The sequence below is a fragment of the Limulus polyphemus genome, unplaced genomic scaffold, assembly GCF_000517525.1.
Source record: "Limulus polyphemus unplaced genomic scaffold, Limulus_polyphemus-2.1.2 Scaffold93, whole genome shotgun sequence".
NCBI lineage: Eukaryota > Metazoa > Arthropoda > Merostomata > Xiphosura > Limulidae > Limulus > Limulus polyphemus.
The window spans coordinates 532,637-554,627 of NW_013665703.1; the positions used below are offsets into that span (position 1 = coordinate 532,637).

Genomic DNA, 21,991 nt, shown 5'->3' on the forward strand with positions numbered 1-21,991 from the left:
TATATATATATATATATATATATAATATGTCATAGGGATCTATAGTTTCGAATCAAACATGTCATATCCCAGCCCTAGGTCGTAGCATATATGCAGGAGAAATTCGATAAAGTATAAAACTAAATGGATGTGATGGGATAAGATGAAGTATTTCGGATCACTGCCATCTCACGGCAACTTTGTTGTTAGAAACTAACATTAAGATGTCAAAAAATATCTTGCAGGGGACGTAATCGAAGACTTTCTGTGCTAAGGCTAGACAGAAGATTTTGAAGTTGTTCGAAAGTGGTTGGCCCTATCAGTTTATCGTGCCTTCCTTTTTTTTCACAAAAAATTAAAGTTTCTGATAAAATGGCTTTCAAAACACACAACGTACAAAAGAAAGTAAGCATGTTTAAAACTAACCTGTCTTCAAAGACATTCTTTCACAATGTATGCCGAAAAAATAAACTACTTTGGGGTACAAATTTGATAAAACTTGACATATGAAATTTACTTCATTCATTTTATACTAAACGCTTGCATTTGTTAATTTATTATTATACCTATCTTTAGGATATTCTTTAGCGATGGAAAGATATGTTAAATACATTGTAATAGAATTTTCCAATTTTAACAAAACTGTTAAATATCTATGTAATTATAGGTATTGTTCCTGTGTGCTCAAAGGCCAATTTAACAGATTAAACTAGTCATATACAATACACCTTGCCTATGGTAACAGAGAAAATAATAAATTTACAAAGAAAAGGAGACTTTAGATGACAATGATGATGATCAAAACTTCAGTTGAACGTATAACTCATTTTTCTGTTTATATGATGCGCCAAGGTTAGTCGCATGTATCTCGTGGCATGGTAGTGACTCCAGCCCATTTAGGATGGACTAACGCTGCCGAGAATCTATGTACAGGACTGAACTTTTAGCCAAATCTGGAGTACATCTGGAATGATTTTATGTTTCTGAACAGATATAAACACAGTAACAGTTCTATATTTGTTTTTAATTCAGAGATATAAACATTCATATGTGTTAAAATTATTCTTATTATCTTGTTCAAGAGGTAAAACAAATAGTAAAAAAATGGAGAATCGGCCTGAATTAAAATTCTACAGCTATATATAAATCTGATTTGTGCAGTTAATATATTAATATTTTTACGAATATTTGTTCATATTTTTATTGCCGAATTACTCTCCACAGACACTATGTTAGAACTGACGAATTAAAGAATAAATGGTGCAGTGGTCTAAGGCGATGTACCTTTAGTGATAGCTTCTCCTGAGAATTGAAGCTCGTATCGTAGTTGTTAAAACTGACGAGTTAAATAATTAATGGTGCAGTAAGTCTAAGACGATGTATCATTAGTGATAGCTTCTCTTGAGAACTGAAGCTCGAATCATACTTGTTGAAGCTGACGAGTTAACGAATTAATAGTGCAGTAGTTTAAAACGATCTACCCTTGCTGATAGCTTCTTCTGACAACTGAAGCTCGTATCATACTTGTTAAAACCGACGAGTTAAAGAATTGATGGTGCAGTAGTTTAAGACGATGTACCTTTGGTGAGAGCTTCTCTGACAACTGAAGTTAGTATGGTTCTTCGAATGAAATGATATTTGTAATTAATGTTAAAACAATATTGAACACAAAAAGTAATGATAGTGATGATGATAATATTTTACAATTACGAAAACAGCCAAGTTAGAAGAAAATGGTTAGCCAAGTAAAAATATGATATTAAAAAAACAAAAAACATTCACTTTGTATAAGAGAACAAATCCTGTAATGTTGTAAGATAAAAGTGGGTTCATTAAACACGAATGAATTTCAGTCACTAGAACACATATGATGGTCTGGCACATAGTAACTACAAAACACATACTTGAAATCACAGTGCTGTTTCTTCAACTCGTTTAGTGACAGCATTCAGCAACGGTGTAATGTGAAAACGTACGTAAAGATGTGAACTGTTTAAATCCACGGTGTCCATATTATTCTGTCACTAAATGTTTAGTCGTCGGTGTCATCAAGTACTGCGCCACCTTAACGTGTCAATGACGTACTCCTGAAAGCGTCCAGATATCCTGTGACTCATAGTTTAAGGACATCTAATGCTGAAAAATCTCAACAACTGTGAGATTGAGTATTCATATATACTGTGACATCTGTGTCATCATACATACTCAAACATTCATGGTACTGTGATGTCTAATATTGATACTCTAGCAGACATACCTACCGGTCAACCGACATCTCATAGTTTAAGGACATCTAATGCTGAAAAATCTCAACAACTGTGAGATTGAGTATTCATATATACTGTGACATCTGTGTCATCATACATACTCAAACATTCATGGTACTGTGATGTCTAATATTGATACTCTAGCAGACATACCTACCGGTCAACCGACATCATATGTACCTATCACATTCGTTTTTATATGTATGATATATTCTTCATATATTATGGTGGTATGTGTATGTGCTTGATCTTAAATCTAAGTCCGTTTGTATATAAATGACCGATATTTGATGAAATACAATACCCATAATAAGCACCCAGTATTGACAAACACAATGCACAAATCTTCATACTGATTTGCGGGGCGACAGGGCGGCACGGACACAACTGAAAGTACAACTTAGTTTCTTTTCCTAGTACATTATTGTTTACTGGATTTTCAGGCCAAAAGTGTCCTTTATGGACCAGTCCTTTATCATCTCTTTCAATTATACTTTTATCGATGTAAAGCATTAGCCATTGTTATGTGAATATTTTAGGCGGAGCTAACTATTTTGTCATTACAATTTTCGTTTAATTTATTTTCATTTTTTTTGGAAAATGTTAAAACCTGATATGTACATTCATTAGTTTTGAGCGAAAAATAAAAAAGTTGTCGGTTATAATTAAGAATCTTAACAATGATGGAGAAATAAACACGTGACGGGAACGAAGCATATGATTGTTTTAATATACAACATTATCAATTGAACAAAATAAAACAATCTTTGATTGAATTTTAACAAACTGCTATCTTCAAGCGATGAACAACAAATAGAGGTGAATATTATCACCTAGCCCTAAAATGTACATATGTTTAATCTATTTACTTAAAGGGTGTCTATAGATTTGTCTCATCATTTTTTTTCTTCACCAGAATTTTAATCTTTTCACCATCAAAGTTTAAGTTAAACCTTATACAGCTAATGTTTGTTCTGAAATAAAACTGTATTTGAGAATCTCCAGACTAACTTGCTTGCTTATAATTATTATCAGCAAAAAACAAAAATCGGATTATATCATGGTACAGTAAATGTTAGTGGAATCAATAAAAAGTTATGGTACAGTAAATGTTAGTGGAATCAATAAAAAGTTATGGTATAGTAAATGTTAGTGGAATCAATAAAATGTTATGGTACAGTAAATGTTAGTGGAATCAATAAAAAGTTATGGTAGAGTAAATGTTAGTGGAATCAATAAAATGTTATGGTACAGTAAATGTTAGTGGAATCAATAAAAGTTATGGTACAGTAAATGTTAGTGGAATCAATAAAAAAGTTATGGTACAGTAAATGTTAGTGGAATCAATAAAAAGTTATGGTACAGTAAATGTTAGTGGAATCAATAAAAAGTTATGGTACAGTAAATGTTAGTGGAATCAATAAAAAAGTTATGGTACAGTAAATGTTAATGGAATCAATAAAAAAGTTATGGTACAGTAAATGTTAGTGGAATCAATAAAAAAGTTATGGTACAGTAAATGTTAGTGGAATCAATAAAAAGTTTAATCGCTTGTATTAAGTTAGCCACACTGGAAAACTTTGTATTTTGGTAAGAGTTTTTTTCATGAGTATCTCTATTAAACATTATTATTATTGTTCATCTAATGATACATCATCATTTATATTCGTAAATAAAGCGTATCATAAGAAGATAACATAAAATACAAATCTACTTCAGATAACATGTGATAGCCACTGATACGATGCAAGGGCAAGTCTGTTAACATTTTTACTTATTATGTATTAAGTTTCTCTTTACTCACCACAGTAAAACTACATTTATATAGGTATTTGAAGAATATGCAAATAATTATAATATTATTATTATTAATAATAATATGCAAATTATTAATGCAAATAATTTATGCTTCCTAGTTATTCAGCGAACAAATTTCTCTCCAGAATTACTAGTGTATTCTAAAACACTGTAACTTGGTGACAAGAGGTTAATCAAATGACATTTGTTCTTTCCTCCAAAATTCATAATTTTAGCAACGAGAGGAAAACCTTTTTTTTTTTTGTTGAAGCGTTCATTTGCTTGTTTCTCTCACGGAAGAGAGGGTGATCTGTAAAGTAAGGAGTCTTACAAATTATATAACTCGATTATTTATATCGACTGCATGCCCTAATTACATCATATTTGATTTGTGAGTTACGTTGTAATTGGAAATTTCTGTGCTGACTCATTTTTCTACTTTTATATGATAATTAAAAAAAAAAGAAAAAGAGGCCGAATTATTTTGTTTGAGACGGATATATCTAGTGATTAGCATGCAGACTGTAAATCTGAAAGTTCACGGTTCACGTTCCATTGTTGCAGAAAGTGAATGACGGTCAAATCATATTATCCGATTAATATAAGGTAGATATCTCCCGTGTAGCTTTAAATGAAACCTAATAAACGAACAAACATGTATTAAAGTAGCTCAAGAGTTTGTAGTGATTGTTGTTGACTAGCTGCCTCCCCTGTATTCCATCACCTCAAAGCTAGGGATGGTTAAAAGAGACAGCTCTTGTGTAACTTTGCCCACATTTTCGAAAGCAAACAAATAAACTTATCTTTTTGTTTCATTCTCTCGACCGGTTCAGTTGTGGTGTTGATTAAAGGTTTTATGTCTTACTGAATTGCAAATATACACTGCTTATAAAGCATACACAATTTATCTTTAAAATGACATCATAGTCTATTTTATGTAGGTTTAGATAGCAGAAAATGTCAAAATAAATTACTGATGGTTGTACTTTACGCTTATACTTTATCAGGTGACACGTAGATACTCTTCTTATTTAGCTGTTTTGATAGGACTGTATGACATGAGAATGGTATTGTTTTGTCATTTCGACATGGTCATGACTAATACACCTTTACAATCTTTTATATTTAGATATAACAAATGTTTTGTTGTTTCATCAACTAAGCGCTATAATACTGAAAAAACTGATGGAGTAGACGCTTTGGCTTCATTGGGGTATGGATTTAAACATGTTAAACAAGATTAATACAAACACACATATATATAATTATATCATGAACTTTATGTAGCCAAACAGTCCGACAGTTAATATTGTCACCCAAGTTGTCGGCACTCAGCTATTCTCTTCATGCTTCTGTTGACGGAGTGTGTACCCTTTTCTACTAATTTGACAATTAAGGAGCTTTTTGATACGTCACAAACAATCTTTGGAACTCTAAACAACATTATGACGAAGCTTACTTAGAAATTTAGATTTTTTGTTAAATACAAACACTAAATCATATATAAACCGATTAAGATATTCTTATTTGTGGTATTTTGTATTTCTCAATTGTATTTCTTCTGCGTAATGTTTTGTTTCACATTATACTTCTAGTTTTCAAGTATTGAAATTTTGTGAATTCGAAGATAAGATATGTTATATGTTATCAATGATTTAAACATTTGTTAGGTATATAAAAACAGTGTAAAGTGACCCCACAAACCAAAAACTGACTCGTAATACATTGTATCATGGGACGGCTTACGAACAAATAAAAAATATAATCTTTAGCAACGTGCGTCACATTATCTAAGGGGCCAGGCATAACCTGGTGGTTAGGACGCTCTAATCTTCCAGATGTGGGGGCGTTATAATGTGATGGTCAATCCCACTCTTCGTCGGTCAAGAGTAGATTAAGAGTTGGCGGTGGACAGTGCCGACCGGTTTCCTTCTCTGTGGTCAGCAGTTCAAAATTAGGGAAATTAGGTTCCCGAAAGTGTTCTGTTTCAAGAGTAAATAAAACCAAAATTAAGAATAACCGATATTTTTATTTCCTGCTTTTCAAATTCATAAGTCATGCTGTATTGTAGCCTACAGATTACATAATTCTTCTCGTGATTAATGACATGTGCACGTTTTACTGACGTCACGATAGTACAAATTGCAACGTTAAGCGTCTCTTGTGAGATGTCATTTTAGTGTCTACTGACTGACAAACAGACAACACACTATTGTGGTGCGAGTGGTTAAAACAGGTGACCTTTTCAGGTGGCCTTCGGCGAAATTTCGGGGAGATAAGGATGCTAATTTAGCATCAAACTATTAGCTTCCAGACGTAAATAGTATATGGTTGAGTTGTTGAATCAATAATATTCATATCTAGGACTACTATCATGTTTTCGCGAATAATTTCCAGTTTGTCATTACTAGGTATAAATAGCATCGGAAGAACATGGAATTCTAGAAAGCACATACTATTAGGCTGTCATGTAAACAATAACAGACTATTCTTTGATAGATTGTTTAGGTAGAGTATTCATGATGAGTAAACTGGAATGAACGGCAACTGCCTGTTGTTAAAAACACAAGTGTAGAGGACGACGTTTTGGAATACTGAAGACTTTCGAAACGTCTTCCTCTACATTTGTGTTTTCTTCACAACAGTTACCGTCCATTCCAGTTTATTCAACAATAACATACTACTTCGGAGTAAATCTCATCCGATTATCATGCCACCTTAGAATGTTATATATTATACAGTTTTCACGATAATTATGTCAGTTTGTCATTGCTTATGTATCAGGTTGGCAACTCTTGAGTGTACTTACTATCAGGTTGTCAACTCATGGATGTACTTGATATCAGGTCGTCAACTATTGAGTTTACATATTATCAGGTTGTCAACTCTTGAGTTTACTTATCGTCAGGTTGTCAACACTTGAGTTTACTTATCATCAGGTTGTCAACTCTTGAGTGTACTTATTATTAGGGCATCAACTCTTGAGTGTAGTTACTATCATATCGCCAACTCTTGAGTGTAGTTACTATCATATCGCCAACTCTTGAGTGTACTTATTATCAGGTTATCAACTCTCGAGTGTAATTACTATCAGGTTGTCAAATATTTAGTGTAATTACTCTCAGGGTATCAACTTTTGAGTCCAATTACTACCAGGTTTTCATCAGGATGTAAACATCGAAAAATGTCACATTAATAGTTTTCTTTCACTCTCCCTTTTCAATATTATACAATTTGCTCTAGTTTTACGTAATTTCACAAGTCAGACAGTTTCGTTTTCATTTCACACTGATAACCATTCTTTCATTCTTCAGTTTTTCTCTGCCATTCTCGTTTTCTTCATTAATATATATTTTTTCTTTGTTTCCCTCCGCTGATTATTTGATTTTTTCTTCTGTACAAATATAACAATATCTAACTCCAATCCTTTATATTTCTCTTCTCTTTTATATTTTGATTACATCTTTTGACGTCTTATTAATATTTTTCACTTTGCTACCAACATTTAGTGTTCTAATGCAAATGCTAACCATTAACACCTCCAACCTTTACTTGTACTTGAGCATTATAATATTGTGCTAAATGCTCATCAGATGATTGTTCTATTGTTCACGGAAATTCTCCTACCTGCGTAATGTGTTATTTTTCTTACTTTCGAACTACGACAATATACACCTGTATACTACTGTTGTCTTTATTTATTTCAAACATAGCAAACTATCACGAACATAGGTTAATTCTGTACAATATCGAAACATTTTAAGATTAAAAACTGTAAGAAAATTGTCAAAAACTGCTTATAAAATACAGGTTAAAATGCATATCGTCAATCAATGACATATAAATTATATTTAATAGTTCTATTTGGTATAGTTGTATCAATAACTTTCCATAATTTTTGTGCAAGTTGGTTACAGATACACACGTCTTTGCAGGGTCGCATAGATAGACCTAACTTAAAACAGATGGCGACTACTTAGTCCTTAGATTGTAAGATATTTGACATAATGTGTGGCATGGATAAACCGAGTGGGATATAAAGTAGAGTTTTTGTATAGGCGTTGAGAAGCCCCTCATAAATGATATAATGCTTCTAATTCCTCAAATAACACTCAGGAGTCTCAAACAATTCGTTGTTACTACTTCAGAAGTAAAATCCCACAACGTTCAGTCAAGTCTCGTTTACCACCAGGTGTAAAAGCGGGTTTGGATATTATTGAGATGTTGACATGTAGTAGAGAATCTGATATCCTAAACATAACTGTAACTTAGATGATTTGTCTTGGCATTTCCCAAGTGTAATAACAATAACAGCTGATGTATGCTGTTTACGATATACTAAATAAAACCAGAAATACAGACGGTCGGTCAGATATTGACAAACTTGTAAATTTCTAGAAAACTATATTATGTAAAGAAATAGTCATTATCATAACAAAGTGATAACACTAACACATAACGTTGCGGTTGCTTTTAATATATTTTCGTCACGTAGTTTTCGACACTGGCATAAAATGTTTAGAATGTAATTTACAAAACCTTTGATGATTAATCTAATAGAATTATTAATAAAATTACCAGTTTAGGCAAACTCAAATTTTTAGTTATTAATAGCTTTGAAGTAAATTTACTTTTAGGCGTTACTAATGAGTTTGGATACGATAGCCACTTTAAACTTTTACTACCGCTTTGATGCTATTTAAAAACATTTTTATATAAAATATATTAAAACTAAAATGTAATATATATATATATATACATATATGTTCACGTTATATAAAGTGCATTGAATATCATTCTAAAGAATTTTACAAATCAAACATGACATAGCTTGAAACCAAACATAGAAAATTTATTTTGTGTTTGATATACCGTCACAATACTCAGTACTTTAACACGTGGCAGGAATTTTACATTTATTTTAACATTAAAAAAAAAACAACAGCTAAACTGAGATAGAAAAATATACAATTTAAAAGTCTACACCAGTTTGGTGTGTTTAATTGTCAAGTACAATTGTGTTGAGTACCTGATGATGCCACGTTAATAGTGGCGAAACGTTGTTTTTTAAATGATATTTTTTCTATCCCATTTTAGCTGTTTTTTTAATTTAAAAATTTTGTAGAGTGTGGGATACCCCTAACATTTATATTTAAATTTGAATTTAATTGTATATAAATATTGTCTAGTTATGAGAGTCACAAATGATCTATTACCCGAAGTAACCAGTCAATAATTGTATTATTCTACCTCCTTCCTGTTTTCAATTTTACAAAAACCTAATTAACTAGCACTGAAATAAGCCATTTTGTAGATGGTTATAATATTTATATGAGAAATAATTAATTTAATAGAGAACTGGACCGTACTAATTCAATACATTTATCACTGAATTACCAGAATGCAAAAACGATTGTACCATAACGCGTTTACAAATTATAATAAACGTATAAAGTACGCACCTGCCTAACACCAGCATGAAATATGTCTAAAACGTTAGCAAGATTTCCAACGTTATCATCCACAGTCACCTTCCGTGTAGCGCAGTATTACTCGATTACTTTACAGCTTCCTTGGTTATATTCTAGTACTCTTACAATCATTCCTTTCAACGAGACTCTCCATCTGCTAGTAAATGAAATCTTACACGTTCATTTTACGGGTTGGAGCAAATTGTTTGTAATTAGGTCTAAATAAATCAGCGTGTTTTCAGTGAGATGCAAAAAACTGTCGTTAGAAAAGTTTTGCGGCGACCTTAGCATGCATAACAACGGCCTTGACACTTAGTCAACATTCATTCGATTTGTTGACCAATTTTTCGAGACAACAGTTCATATGTTTCATACTACGTACACGATTTCCGCCAATCACAGTGAATAATTCATACTAGGGATAGAATGATATCTAATACTGCTGTACTTTAACGTTTTAATCACCTATTGGTCCAATTTCTCAAGATATATTTGGGATCATGGGTACAAATGTTCAATTTTCAAATAGTGTTACAGGGAAAATGAAGCAACTCAACAACTAACAGAAACATTGTTCTTTCAACAACCTTTCTGCAAAGGTAGTGAATACATAAACTGGTCCATCATTCTTTACAAGTCAGTAAAACAGAACGAAATCAAAATAAGTAAACATTTTGCTGTTACACCGCTATCTATACATAAAAAGCTGCACATGCTCGGGTAGAATCCTATAGAAGCAGACATAACATTCGGCTTATTAGATTTTTCTTATTATTGGTATAAACTCCTGTAAATGTCAATAAGATTTTTTTCACACGAATCTTCCCGATTTCAGTTCCTAAATTTCCACCTAAAAAGTTTTATTGATGATAAAGTTCTTTACCAATGCACGGAAGACTAAAGCTTTCGTATATCAGTTCCACTGCTTTTTAAAAGGCAGCGGATAATAGCAGAAATTGTCTGTGTACTATAATATATATATATACATTGTAACTTAAAATGAAGTGTATCACAGAACGAAGTCAAGATTGCTTAAATAATCTCAGGCTGTTTTACTGGCTTCTCATGGCATACGCATGATGGGAGATCAATGATTGCACTCAACTTCTGGAACTCAATAAACAATTCGAACCAAGCGCCCTCACGTGGGCTCAGGGTACAGGAGGAAATCACTGTGATTATTCGCCAGCTTGTGTTTGAAAGCCAGCTCGCCGGTGACTCAAGCCACACAACTCTCCGCGAGAACGCCAAATAATGTAGAAATAATTTTTTCATTAACTTCATCACTGAACCTGGTAACTTTAATGGGTGAGTACAGATACACGATATATTTGAATTTTCCCAGTTATTGTCGACACTTAAAGTAGATAACACATTTATTTATGTACAGTAAACATTGTACAAGAATTAACGTTTAACTATATTCCCTCTGCAGCTTATATTAGAACTTAGATTCCAACTTTAAAAAGGGTACAATTTTATAGAATATAAAGGCATACTATTGTACTTTATAAGTTTTTCATTACATAAAAAAGCGGTTATTATTCTCTTAGAAAGATTTTTGCAAATAGTGAGTTTTCTAGTTTCCGTTACAAATAACACTACAGTGATAAGCTTAAATATTTTATATAAATAATTTTACATGGAATATAAGTTTGTAGCATAAATGGGTTATTCGGCTAAATTAAAACAAACACAGTTTTATCTTTACCTGTGCGTTTGTCATTAGATGATAAAGGTTTGTAATTGAAACTGTATTACAGCATTATACACTTAAAAACAATTACGTCTGACGTATTACATAATATCATTTTGCAGTTTGATCTGGTTTAAGTTTAAATGTTATTACAAACGGCTTGTTTGAGAGCATCTAAGTAATTACTGGGTTACATAATATAATCAAAATTGCTTTAGTCGCGTGCTTCTGAGCTAAGTCGCCACGATATGAAAATGTCTTTCTCGATGTGTTTCTAACATTAAAAAGCATGCAACATACATCAAAGAAGTAAATGGTTGCTTGCTGTCTCACATAACTTGTAACGTATTACAAACAAAATAAACATAAACAGTTTTAAATTGCCAGATAGATAAAATATAATAAACTCTCTATAATGAACTTAGACCTGGCATGGCAATTTGTTAGTCGCATGTTCGAATCCCATCATCTAACACGCTTGCTCCTTCATCGGTAAGGTTGTCTTAATTTGATAGTCAATCCCACTATTTGTTGTTAAAGAGATGTCTAAGAGTTGGGTGGTGTTGACTAGCTGCCTTCCCTCTAGTGTATTACTTCAAAATTAGGAACGGATAGTGCAGATAACTCCAAGTAGCTTTGCGCGAAATTCAACAAACAAGCCATAATGAACATAAGTCATTAAATTTCAAAATGTTGCATCCATTTCAATTTCTTTCAATCCAAACTATTATATATATACATATATATATATATAATAGAACAAATTCATTTTAACTTCATATGTTACACATAAATTAAAAAGAAATCCATATTAATTTAGTGTTCTCGTAACAATTCTCATAATCTTTAATGAATTTTACTTGGCAGTTACCAGACGCTTTGAATCACCCAGTTGAAATCTATACAAATAGAATAGCACTGTCTGTTGTACGTCCATGTAACTACTTCGCAGGGTGTGAATGGATCTTCATCAAAATTGGTCTGGAGGCTCATTAGCTCAATGCGAATGTACATACACATCTTCAGCTTTACATTTTGCAGTTTTTATGGGTGTTTTTCGTTTTTTACCACTACTTCACCCCATGTTAATGGATCTTCACCAAATTTAGCACGAAGATTTTTGGGGTCCATGCGAAAATACGTGCAAATTTCCGTTTTCACATTTTGTGTTTTGCACTTTTTATGGGTGTGTTTACGTTTTTTTTTTACAATTACCTATAAGAGAAGCAAATTTTCATGTCCTAAGATAAGCTTTCATTAATCATGAATTTACATAATTTCCGTCCAGGGGACAGGTACGCCAGCTAGTGTTAAAATATGTGTATTTAAGTTTCTATTGGAATTTGCTTATTAATATTTAGACTTTTCCGATTCCATAAGTAAAACCTATATAATGAAAAAGTTGAGCTAAGACCTAGTTTAACACTTTCACACCATATAGGGTTTCTTTTAGACTAGTTTTTAGTCTCTAGGTGTTTTAGATTGCCCAAAGGGAAGTATAACAAGAACGTTAAGCAATTTGAGCCATTTAATTTTGGTCCAGCATTAAGGGGAAATATATCCTCCAAATAGAACCACAATAATTATTAGAAGAATATCTCAAACAATATTAATATTTCATAATTCTTGTGTCTCAAGTTATACACCAAAGTCTCATATTAATCGAGAATTGAAACGTATTATACGTCAGGGATCTCACAGTAAACCACCATCTCGAAAAAGACTATCAGTATCCCCAGCGTTTGACTTCAGCATGGACAGTGTCATTTGGGGTGATAAGTGCTCGCCAGAAGATTCCAAAATCCAGTGAAATGGAGACGTGTTGTTCAGTGCAAAACTGTCAAAATAAAGCAGCAAGTAATGGAAGTCTGCGGTGAAACAGAAAATTATCTTGTTATTTCAAGCGAAGCCTTGTTGGTAGCCACAACTTTCTTGATTTCTCATTGCATCTCCTGTTGCGAGCCTTTCTCGTTCTTTCTTCAAGTCCACTCTTGAAATATTACACTACTCGGTTCTATTGAGAGTTTTCGATTACATTTTAAAGCTCCGAAGAACATTTTGTTGCATCCGCCTTCTGGCACATGAAATAATAAGTGCAACCTGGAGCACGAATTTAGCCAATCACAGTTGGGAAAATCGTGCAGTCAGTTCCTCTTCACTTAAATTTTTTTTATAACAAAACAAAAAATCCTTCTGACGTGACACTCTGGCGCACGTGTCTCCAATACAAGAAAAACAACAGTCACTAATAGAATTTTCTCTCCTTTCCACCGTTACTGCTATAGAGAGTGTGACACTGTATAATGCTTTATGAGTATGAAAATTGTAGTGTCTTAGTAAGTGTTTTCTAATATTGTTTCATATCTAAACAAATTTTCTACACATTAAAATTCGTATTACTCTTTATAGCACTACTAAAATGGACTATGATGTTTTGTTTCATTAATCTATTTACGCCCAAACTTCAAAGAAACTTTTAGCATTAAAACTCAATCGTGCTAATTGGCACCCTTCAGCACCTTGGTCAGGCATAAAGGAGATGACATTACAGAAAAAAAAACTATTTGGAAGTAGTACTTTCACGATTTTCTTATTTATAACCGAAGCATTGGGTAATTTTACGTGTTTAAGAAAAAAAAATGACATAAGGAAATGAAAGAGTGTTAAAAAGATTGTTTTAGATACAAGTATAATTTAGTAAAAAGAATACAAAGAACATTATGTGGACAACTAAACAAGTAATTTAACTTGGACGAAGTTTAGAATCAGTTCACTTTGGAAACTAGAAAGATGTTTTGACACAAATAGAAAAACACACAAACAAATTTTTTTCACATTATTTCTAAATCATGAGAAAGTGTATTGCGCTGTCTGCATTAGATAAGACGTAATCTATGAAACAACGTTACAATACATGTAACGAAGAAGTTTCACTGATAATTTACTGTTGGTTACTTATCCTCCAATTCAAAGTAGTCAGAATTAGGGTCTTACTGAAAACTGAAAGAGTTAGACTTGTTTAAAAAAAGATAGTAACGAATTCAACTACTGGGATTCACACAATCTCTGAATCTAGAAGAATACGAGGACTGTTAGGAGGAATCCTTTCCCGTTCTTTAATGATATGATTATAGAGCTAACGTATACGATAACCAAGAAATGTCACAGAGGAATTCTATGAAATATAGATCAGAAATTTTGCTTTCCAGTTCTTGGCTTTTGTTGTTTCATGTTCAAAATACCCTATGGCAGTCAGAGCAGCATCTACCAGGTATTAGTATTACTCTTCATCAAGATAAGTCTGATCTGATTTCACCACTAAAAGTGGAACAACTGAATCCAATAACACGTCAATACATCAAAGAGAGGTAAATTTATCCCATCAGAAACCCATTAATATCCATTTAGCTCCACATATTCAAAAACACGTGCGAATTTATTTGTTTGTTGTTAAGCACAAAGTTATACTACGGACTATCTATGCGTTCCCAACCACGGCTATCGAAACTCGGTTTTTAGCGTTATAAGTGTTAAGACTTCCACAATGCTTTGAATCATAATTTCAAGTTTCTGGAAATCTATTCTAGTCTAATGGATTATCATGAAATTGGATCTACACGCCAATTTCCCTGCCATAATACAAGAGTGCAATATCAAATGATTTTGTTCTATGCATATCTCCCACCCTTGGTTTTCCATATACTGTCCCGACGATCATTGGTAGAAACGTAAAACGGTGATTGATCTGTGAAGATTTCAGGCACCCAGTAACATTACTGCTAATTCTAAAGCTCACGACAAAAGTCAAAACGAAAGGTATGGTCGAAGACAAACTCCTGAAGTTTGTCATTACCAAGTAGTAATAACGTCAGCTGGTGTCTTGAAATCTACGATGAGTATTTTGTTAATAAACTGGCGATTACTATAGGCTATGTTGAATAGGTAGTGGATAATACATACAAGAGATGCCGAAACAATCGTGAAATGTTAACACAGGATACTTGAAATGGGTAAAAACTAATAGCACATGAATTTTTATGTTACTCTCAAGTATTATTTTTCATGCTACTTTAATTGTTTGTTCCTTTAACTTTGTTATACAGCCTAGATCACACATATGAGTATTGGAAACAAGAAATTAATAAATCGTTTAATACTTAAAAGTAGTGCATAAATAAAATGTTAAAAATGAAGGTCATCCGAAACTATACTTGTAAACATTTTAGTCTGTTTTAGAATTTTCCGCAAAGATACACAAGAGCTGGTTGCGCTTAGACGTTCTTAATTTTGAACTCACAACTCCAAAGTAAGAAGCAATTTTTTAAGGCGACAGGTTGTGATCTAGAATCCATAGATTCGCAGTCCGGGCACAATAGCCATTAGTCACGCTCGATTTATCCCTAAACTTCAAGCCAATAACCTAAACATTGTTTTGGAATTCTTATAACAAAATCAATACTGCCTTTGCCAAGCTTCGCATGGTAAGTGGTTATTTAACAATTAAGATACCTAATACAATCCTTATATTTGATATTTTGCGTCACCAACATGTTTTTTTTAAGTAAATATAATTATTAGACTTAGACCATTTTTCTGTGTAATATAATATTTAACATCATTAAAAATAGAAAATATATTACTCTCGTCATTTTTAGATACTTTTAAAGATTGGTCTTAAAGCTTCCACTAGTGGCAAAGTGGTAAGTCTGAAGACTTATAACGCTGAAAACCGGGTTTCGATATACGTGGTGAGCACAGCTCAGATAACCCATTGTGTAGCTTTGTGCTTAAATACAAACAATCAAAAATTTATCTTAAATTGTAATTCTTTGCCCCATCATTATTTACACAAACTTTCAAGTTTATAAGTAAAACAGAAAAAAAAATCTGAAGCAAGTGTAAAAGTAGTAGTTCTTTAAGTGTTAAGGCTTACAACGCTAAAAACTGGGGTTCGATACCCGTGGTGGGGAGAGCACAGATAGCCCGTTTTGTAGCTTTGTGCTCAACCAGAAACAAATAAATAAGTGTTAAGACCTTCTAAAAATTGATTTGAGGCCGTAACCATAGTGTCGTTTACTGAATAGCAGGGGTAAAAAAAGTATCTAAATGTTAAGCATCTTTACGAATTGAACAACTGTATCTTATACCGACGACACAAAATAACTTAACCGCAGCAAAAAAAAAAAAGGCAATCTCTCATTGTTAAAGTCTCCTCCAAATCTAACGAGGGCCTATAACCATAATGCTATTTATTTCAACAGAGTAAATTAAACAAAAAATGTTAAGCCAGTTTTAGAAAGACGATTTATAGCAACAACGTCATAAAAAACTAACAAACGGTGAGGAAGGTAGTCTTCTAATATTTAATTAATTCTTAAAACATATGCAAGTACTTTTTTAAGGCTTAAGGCATAACAACATTAAATAAAACAGTTCTTTATCTATAATTTTGTTTTAAATTATACTAACTATTAAAATTAATATGTGTTAAGTGAGGACACTTAGGCCTTAAAAGCCAGTTTATTGTTGGAACCCTATCGGGACTTTGTATATCAACGTATATTTTTATTTAAGCAATACTTCACTCTTGTCAAATACTAATAAGATTTTAGTGGTTCGCTTTTGTATATGAATATCTATGAGTTTAAAATGGTTATTAAATCTGATAATGTTAATTTATGGTATGTATTTGCATTTCAAACTATTTGGTGTGTATGTGTAGTATTAATGTTGTATGAAGTAAAAATTTAATGATTTGATTTCTAAAACTTTACTTTCCTGTTCTAACTAGTCAGTATTGAAGCAATATTTATTTTGTTTACCAGTACTATAAATGTCATGTCAAACGACATTTTTCTTCTTTTCTTTTCTTTTTTTTTGTGGGGGGGGGGAGGTGTTCAACCTGAACGGTGTCTTATGCAATATGTGGGCTAAATGGTCAAGCCAAAGATTCCATTCATAAGTTAAGGCATAAATGACCCCAAATGAAACTGCAATCAGTCAGGAGTACTCGCCGTCTATCCAGCTACTCTTAACCGAATAGTGAAACTGACTGTCACTTTTATAACAGATATTGCGCGTGATCAGCAGCATGTCGCAAGCCTCAACTTTCGATATTCCGGCCTGCAATCCACCAGGCTACGTACTTAAGGCACGCTCGGTCCAATAATTTTAGTTGATTGCAGTGTTACTGTAGTAATCAAAGTGGTGGGTGAGAAATGGTTTCATACCTCATTCTTAGAGTCTAAAATCTTACTAAATTCTAAAGCTGTTTTTGGTACAATGGGCGTTAAAAAGTACATGAAATGTGCCATACTTTTAACTCTTTCAGTTTTATTTGATGCAACATATATCCATCAGTTATATTTATCGTCTCTATCTGTACAGGCTTTTGGTCTTTGCTATGATACTTAGAATTTAAAACGAATTACCACTGATGGTATATGTTTATGCATGGTGAAATATATTTGGTTAGAAACTGCAGCTAAGCAACACTAATTTTAATCCACCCAATAAGTTAAAATAAAAAACAGTAGTTATTTTATTTTAGAAACAATCACGTATTAAATAAAACGAAACTCAGTTTATTGTTTTCTGATGGTACATAAAATAACTTTTTGAAACCGTTAAACCTTGCATTGATTTGAGAATAACACAGAAATACAATACACTACATTTTTTTTATCAAACTTCAAAATTATATACCCAATATTGCTCGAGTGAGGAACTGTTTTTCTTTCTTACTTTATTACGTTTTCAATTTTGCCGGTGACGAGCTAGCTTTTGTTAACATCATGTCTGTACCGCAACGATCAACCTATAAACTGTACCACTGGGTTGTAGATTGAAACGATGGCTGTCCATTTCAGGGAAACTGTTTCATCTTAATTGATGAAAATATATTGGAAGAATTTATGAAATCTTCCAGAAGACAGTGTTATATATTACTGATACGAATTCTCTGACAAAGAAAACAATATCATTATTATATAAGTTGCAATTGATTGCAATCGACATGATTGAAAAAGCCAATAAAAAATGTCTACTACTTTTGCGTAAACTAAAGTGACAGAAGCCATTTTGAATACTATAAACATTTACTGTGAGTTAATCTCACTTTATAAGAACGATTTTCTAGATCCCATGATACCTTTCGTATAATCTCCTTGTATAATTGATCGTGCTCAATCTGAATCATTGAGTGAGCTTTTATGTTTTCATAGACAGCATTAAAGGTATCCTTCTTAGAAATTTTATGTCTTTTGTCTCTATATCGTATAGCTATGTCGTTATAGGAATATCAGTCTTCGAAAAGAGCTATGACGTATTTCTCCAAACATAAGTCTACCTTAGCGGCAATGCATTGTCGAATAATCAGGAATTAAATGTGAATCAAATATACTGATGCTAAACATGTTGCCTGTGATGCTTTTTTAACTTAAAACATAAGAAGCGCTTATGTCGGCATGAGCTACTAATGGACATATACAAGTCATTCAAATAAATGTCGATAAGTTATCTTTATTTTGAACGCTAAAAATCCTTTTATGAAGATAAACATTGACACTTGTTTCCCTTATTTTGAAATCTAGTTATTTGAATTGTAAATTTGCTTGATTAAAGAATTATTACACCCAATAAAAACCTGAGAAAAGAAATGTGTAAGAAAATCAACAATTTATAAGATACTTATAATCAAAACTGGAACTTATAAGAAAATATTTAAGTATTTCTTCGAATTTCGCTTTTTGTTAGTTTTGTTTTCCATAACATTTTTCACTATTACCACATTTCTTTCTGTACAAGAAAGATTTTTGTAAATTCTTATTTATTTGTTTGGTTTTAATATTATACTAACTCCTTCAGACAAACGTGCATTATACAGCAGTTAGATGAACAGTAACGAATATCGCTCACCATTAACGTTACAAATTATACTTCGTATGAATTTTAAGGTAAATAATATTAGTTCATTTTATGAAAACAACCACACTTTCTATGCTTTGTGGTAAATGAAAATGACTAGTTTTTCTTTTCGATTGTGTTTGAAAAAAACGCTAGAAACCGGGTTTCGATACCCTTTGTGGGTAGAGCACAGATAGCCCATTGTATAGCCTTGTGCTTAATTCCAAACAAACAAACAAGTATTCGAAAAATTCATGCTTGGCAAAAAGATCAATTGATTTTATGACATGTTCAGCCATTTATGACTGATAATATTACGTATTGCTTTTCTGTGGTATATCGTGGTAGACAGGTGGTGTATCATTTCCACACGTACAGCAAGCTATGCAATAGTGTATTCAAGGTTTAAAAAAGAAATAAACAGCTATATGGACATTTTTAAGGTCCATTACGCTCTAGTCGGATTTATCGCCCTATTTGTAGGGGCTGGACTTTCGTTACGTGCAAATTCATATATATATATATATATATGATCAAAGCACATCAGTTAACTCGTTCTGACGAAAATCGATAGTAACGACAGTCACTGTGTGTCTGCAAAAACGCATTTATTTAAGGGACATGTTACATGGTTTATAACCCCACTTTTTAGGCTAAAAATGATTCAAATCTAAGGAACACTATATTATTTATAGTTATTTGCTAAGGGCCACTAAATAAAGTTTAAATAAGCGATCTCGGTGCTGAATGATCGATGCTAAAAATAATACACTTACACACCTTACGTTAGTATAATTTCCTTTCTTTAAATTGCCGAAAGATTCATACTCATGTCAAATATCATAGTCGATGCTACAAATGATATACTTACAAACCTTACGTTAGTATCATTTCCTTTCTTTAAATTGCCGAAAGATTCATACTCATGTCAAATATCATAGTCGATACTACAAATGATATACTTACAAACCTTACGTTAGTTTCATTTCCTTTCTTTAAATTGCCGAAAGATTCATATTCAAGTCAAATATCAATAAGATTTTGCTGTTGCGAGGAGTGTATTGTTGTAGGTGGTTATATTAGACAATTTAAGTTAAACCATGATAATGGAAATATGTTGTAGAGGAGCTTTGAACTACTTCAGGTTACAATTAAAAATAACGTATTTCGTGTTTTGACACAAGCTATTAATTATAACCTATATCGATCAAAATTTACGTATTGTTCCATATAATAGACTAAATAATATTAACAATGAAAGGCAATAATGTATAACAATTATATTACAGAATAAAGATACGAAATACACGTTGTATAAATAAATAATTCAACTCATACACAGCAAAAGAACAAAATATTTTTACCATAAACCGTACATATAAGACCCTCCCAAACCAACTGTATAACGAAACCTTCTGTATAAACAGTGGCACCTATACTGTTCTTTAACACAAGTTAACATTCAACATTTTCATAGAGCTTTTTAAGTTTACAAGTTTTAAGCTCAGCATACATGTTTTTTTTTCAAGAATCTAGTTTTTTTAAACTTAAAACATAAAAAGCTTTCATGTTAGCATGAATTACCAGTAGATGGTGTTGACATAATCTTACTTGTTTTTTTTTTTACTGAAATATTTCTAACAGATTCTATTATGGATAAAGAAATCGATTTTTGCTGTAGATTTTGCCCAAAGCTTTTCCAATATTATATTACAGTGTTTAGTTTTACAGCAATGAGATGTAATTTCAATATTTGATAGACAAAGTGTGATAACATATAAAAAGAGTACCTATTTGTTTAGCACTTCATTCTTAACTAGCTCATAATGTGTTTCCTGTTCGAAGAATATACGTTTTTAACACTTCAACCACATTTTGTTATTAGTATTTTCTGAAAAAGCATTTAAGACTACACGTCTTTAGCCTTCACTAATTAAAAAAATCGAAAGTGTAAGATAAATGTAAAACAAATAAACCATACAGTTAATATCACGTAAACAAACATTGGAGCTTATACTTGTTATTGATCTTACCTGACAAATAGAATGTCAAACTTCACTCTCATATAGTTTTTTCTAAGTGAAATCATTGTTTTATGACGTAGGTGATTCTTTATTTTTCGGAGGGTTTATTTGTTTCAGAACAGATGAAGGGAAAAACGTCCCTAATTTAGAACTGATAGACTATACAGGAAACAAATAATCAAAAGCACCCACCGTCAACTCCTGTAAAACTATTGTCTGATCGAATAATAGAATTTGACCATCACTCTTATGGCGAACCTATGGTCCCAAAATATAGAGCGCAATATCCTCAGATTCACAGTTAGGGCACGCTAACTGACAAGTCCACACTCGGTTTTTGTCACAGGAAAGTGTGTATAAATGTTTTATTATTTCTTATAGATTTGTCCTTCAAATACTGTTGTATTTTTAGATGAAATATTAAAGAATTGTCTTTATAATAGCAATATAATACCTGCTTTTGTGGTTAGATGTTCTGTTTTACTCCAGAGTCCCAGAAGACATCTTTCCCAATATTTCTTCTTTTACTTAAAAAAAATATTGTCTTACATAGTTTTTGTAGTGTGATTTTCTTTATTTGATTTAACAAGCTATTTGCTTAATTTTCATTTTTGTAAGGTCTAGTTTTTATTTATATTTTTAAAGTAACAGTTGTTACAAAGAATGCGAGATATACTATTTAATCTCCAGGCTAACAATTACAGGAAAAATCGCGGTGCACTTAGACCTCGTATCCTTTCTACATGGTAGCCCGGCATGGCCAGGTGGTTAAGGCACTTGACTCGCAATCTGAGGGTCACTAGTTCGAATTCCCGTCTCACCAAACATGCTCGCCCTTTCAGCCGTGGGGGC

At 32.3% G+C, this 21,991-nt stretch overlaps 1 protein-coding gene across 4 annotated transcripts in view; it reads left to right on the plus strand.

Annotated features, from left to right (window-relative positions):
* The window catches only part of LOC106468989 (dopamine receptor 1-like), a 51,602-nt gene that overhangs the window by 15,341 nt on the left and 14,270 nt on the right, over window positions 1-21,991 (plus strand). For 2 of the 4 annotated variants that reach the window (XM_022398193.1, XM_013929446.2), the window contains exon 1: window positions 10,715-10,822. The exons of 1 other annotated variant lie outside the window; for it this stretch is intronic. The gene's annotated coding sequence lies outside the window, so the exon portion shown is untranslated. Of the gene's footprint in view, window positions 1-10,714; window positions 10,823-21,991 lie in introns of those variants that run through there. One more of the 4 variants, XM_022398197.1, reaches the window with a different exon arrangement.